Source organism: Lactuca virosa, chromosome 8 (genome assembly GCF_052849685.1).
Source record: "Lactuca virosa cultivar CGN04683 chromosome 8, Lactuca_virosa_CGN04683_v6, whole genome shotgun sequence".
NCBI classification, from domain to species: domain Eukaryota; kingdom Viridiplantae; phylum Streptophyta; class Magnoliopsida; order Asterales; family Asteraceae; genus Lactuca; species Lactuca virosa.
Window position 1 is genome coordinate 146,506,383 of NC_136433.1, and position 4,518 is coordinate 146,510,900.

The window sequence follows — 4,518 nt, forward strand, 5'->3', positions numbered from 1 at the left end:
TTGATCATAAAAAAATATTTTTGGATATTTGAAAATTTTCAAGAAAGAAAAATATTTTTTGATTTTTAAGAATTTTTAAGAATTTTTAACAAACAAAAAATTTAAGACTCTGACGGACTACAACAGGTCGGAGTCCATCGCAAATAAATAGTAAACAAAAGAATGAAAGTAAAGAAAATAAAATGACTACCATGCGTTGCGATGGATCGGAACCCATTCGAAATGAACAGTAACCGGAGATTGCGAAACTGACGCGAAAGATAAAATAGTAAAATTTTACCTACTGTGACGCGTTGAAATGCCTCACAACCCTTCTCAATTGAAAAATAATCACTTTTAGTTTCACTTTGGAACTGATTCAGCCTCCATCATTCCAAGTCCTTGTAGTATTCGCATAGAAGCAATTTCGGGCAATGCGTTTATGAAGAGATCAGCAAGTTGATCTAGTGATCTAACAAAATGAATCTCTACATTCCTATCTTCCACACGATCGTTAATAAAACGATATCAGAGTGCGATATGCTTCATCTTTTAATGTTGTACTGGATTGTGACGTATTCTTATAGCACTTTCGGAGTCACAATATAATGAGATCTTCTCCATTTTTATGGTATAGTCTCTTAATTGGATTTGTATCTAAATGTTTGTGAAGTACATGTAGCAGTAACTATGTATCCAGCCTCATCAGTTGAAAGTGATACGCAATTTCTTTTATTTGATTGCCAACTGACAAGCTTTCCATCCAGGAATTGACATCCTCCAGTTGTGCTTTTACGATCTAAACCACATCCACCTAGATCAACGTCGAAGTATTATTGTACAATAAACCCATATTTGATGGACACAACCCTAAAGAAGTAGTTTTGTGAAGGTATCTGAATATATTTTCGACAACCATCATGTGAGGTTCCCTTGGATTCGATTGATACCTAGCACAATAAGAAACATAAAACATGATATCAGGTCTACTAGATGTGAGATAAAGTAATGACCCTATATCATACTACGATACAAAGTGATGTATGTGTTGGATTAGGTGTCTAAGCCAATAACTAAATTGGTATATACTTAGACTATTAGCAAAGTCCTTTTGGGTTGCCCTCAAACATAGTAATTGGATAGGATGACTTTTAGAGAGAGAGGGAGAGAGAGAGAGAGAGAGAGAGAGAGAGACTGATTTATTGATTTATTATATGATTAATAAATAGCAATATATCATTTTTTAATATATCATAAGAATAATATATTAAATAGAAATTTTATTATTGAATTAAGAGTAAATTAGAAATTAATTAGAGTTAATATTGGGATTAATTGGATTAATTAATAGTGCAAGGACCTAAGCTGTAATTGTTCAATAGTTGAAAAAAGGGTTCCAGAACCTTCCCCATAGAGGTTGAGGGTTTTGTGGGTGTATCTAGGGCTTGTAGAATATCCCTTGAAGATAATTAAGAAACTAGATAATTACCTGATTTGAGATATTATTATTTTAATCAATCGTTATCTTGGGTTTTCCTATCAGCTATAAATAGGGTTCCTTAGCTTCATATTTTTGGCCACTCTCTTCTCCAAGTGCATAGCCAAAAATCTTCCATCTCCACATCTCTCTTCAAGTTTCCTTAGTTGCTAGGGTTTGGGTGTGAACCATCAGAGGCACGAGATTTCTATGCTTGCTCCCAAGAGCAATTGAAGAAGGAATTCATTAATTATCTACAAGAATTATCAAAAAGTTATGTAGTTCCTAAGTTGTTTATGATTTTGGAAGAATAGCTAGGGTTTATAGGGTTCTTGTTGTTCAATAGAATGTTACTTCAATAGTGTTATTGATGTGTGCATATTTGACTACATATATGCATATTTCTAATACTTTTTGCCACAATTATGCTTAATATAGAACAAAAGATACTTAATATAATTAGAATATGTTTTGTAGTAGCGAAGACTTGCTCGGGACAAAAAAGGAACATACGAGGAGCTGGAAGCAGGAAACAGGAGCAAAAGCAAAAGAAGAAGAAAAGTTGTCTGAAGACCACGTCATGGTGGCATAACTGTGATGTGGCGAAAAGAATATTCGCGGCCCATATGCTGACTTGGCAGATACGTGATAAACCAGAAGACCACGTCATGGTAGCAGTCAACCATGATGTGGTGGTCAGATTTCTTCAATTATAAAAACTCGGACATTAGGTCGAAATTAGGGAGATGCATTCGGTTTTTAGAGGTTAATTGCGATTAAAACCCTTAGAAAACCAGAAGAAAGTCGAAATTCAAGTGGAGCTCAAGGATTGAAGAAGATTTACAATAATTCATCATAGATCTAGTTGGTTTGCTTATTAAATTCATGTCTAGCTTATTTTACTTAGATCTAGTGTGTTTTTCTGCTACAATGAGAGCCTGAACACTTTTTACTTCTGTTTAGTGAAGATGAACTTGATCCATATGTGTTGATTTAAATTATTGGATGATTATTTTTTATTTTACTTGTGTTTGATATTTATAAAGCCTAGCATGTTTAGTTCTAGTTTATATTGCTTATAAATCAGATTTCATGTGTTAATTGATCATATTAATTGCATGAATCTATTTCCTAATTGTTTATGATTATTAGATAATTAGAGCTAGAATTAATCACATCTTAGTTTAAGTAACTAAATCTAGTAACTTTAACTGTGTTAGACAACATAATTGGTGCGTGGTTGCTTGAATTGATCATAGGAGTGTAACTTTTATCATTCATAGTCCAATTATGCTATTATCAATTAGGTGTTTAACTTGTGCATGCTCATTTCTTTGTCATTCAGAAATTGCCAGTCCTAGTTATTTGATCATAATAGCTAGATAATTTGTAATCAATATAATCTATCCATTAGAAATCAACCATAGGTGAAACTGAAATAGGATCTAGACAGAAGTATTCTTTTAATTCTTGAAGTTACTTTGTTTTCGTTGCTTTCTTACTTGTTAGGTGATATTAAGTTATTTTGATCTTTAAAAATCAGTAAAACCCCCAAATCATAGTTGTTGCTTAGTTTAATTAGAAGTATTTAATTACTTAATGAAGTTTTGTTCCCTGTGATCGACACCCGACTTACCTAAGCTATACTATAATCTGACTAGGTACACTGCCTATAGGTGCATAGTTAGTAAGAGTTTGTTAGGTTATAAATTTAATACTAGTACGTACTTTTGTGCACATCAATGTTTTTCACGCCGTTGTCGGGGAACAACTTATTTGGTTTAAAGGTAATTGCTTTTAGTTATTCGATCCTTTTTATGGGGTAAAAACTGCAAAAAGCTACTTTGGTTGCATTATTTAATTTTGAGGTTTTCTCTGAGACGCAACCACGTCGTGGTTATCTTCACCTCGTAGTGGTCTCGCTTTAGTTAATTATTAGTTTAGTGATTTTTATTCCTTTTACGTGTTTTTGTTTTGTTTCAGTGATTTATCACCCGAGGATCTAAAACTCCAATTATTCCTCCACTAGAAGATCAAGAATCCGCTTTCCACAAGAAGAGGGATAAAAAGGAAGAATTGAGCAATACTTCCAATGCCGACAAATTCGAATTTTTTGAAAAATATCCAAGTAAGAAGGAAGTAGGATATGAACCAGAATCATATGTGAAAGAGAATTCAGGCAAGGAAGAGATAAAAATTAAGGTTGAAGAGATGGGGGACATTACGAGAATGACAATGAGAAACATTTTATCCATGCACAAGGACATACCTTTCGGCGAGAAAGAGTATATAGATGCTTTGAAGCACATTGATGAAGTCAAAGACATTGTAAACTACTTTCATGTTCCAAATGTGCCAAGAGAATCCCTGTTACTAAGGATGCTTCCGGTGACATTTACCGGTAAAGCCAAGGTTTGGTTGAAGTCTCTTGCACCCGAATCCATAACTACATGAGCAACTCTTCGTGATGCTTTCATAGAGCAATTTAGTCCACCTTCGAAGATTTCAAAGCTTAAAAAGAAGATTGCTAACTATCAACAAGAGGTTGGAGAGTCATTGTATGAAGAATGGGAAATACTTAAGGGCTTTCTTATAAGTTTCCCTCAACATGATCTAAATGTTCAACAAGAAGTTTCCATCTTCTATGATGGAGTCAATGTCACTACTAGACAACTTCTTGACTCACAAGGGCCAATGACAAAGAAGGACTCGGCAACTATAAAAGAATTAATTAAGGAGTTTGATAAGCACTCATGTGAGTACCACAGCCCAAGAGATGATGTTACTAGAGGAAAAGGAGATGGAGGGAACGAGAATATGGTTGCGATTTTAGCGAAGTTAGAAAACATGGATAGAAGAATGAAAAAGTTGGATCAATTGATCCATGCAATAAGAGTTGGGTGTGCTAATTGTATTGGTCTACATTTGACTAAGGATTGTGACTTGGATGAAAGTGGGAATAAGAAGGCACAAGTGTTCTATTCAAGTGGTGAAAAATACGATGAAGATTGGAGGAAAAGCCTAACAAGGAGTGGTTTCCATATGTAGAGTATAAGAACTAA

General features: G+C 34.1%; 1 non-coding gene across 1 annotated transcript; it reads right to left on the reverse strand.

Annotated features, from left to right (window-relative positions):
- Positions 1–3,964: 3,964 nt before the first annotated feature.
- On the reverse strand, positions 3,965–4,071 carry LOC145135349 (small nucleolar RNA R71). Its single transcript, XR_013719811.1, has one exon. It is a non-coding gene; the product is annotated as a small nucleolar RNA R71 (small nucleolar RNA).
- Positions 4,072–4,518: the final 447 nt, after the last annotated feature.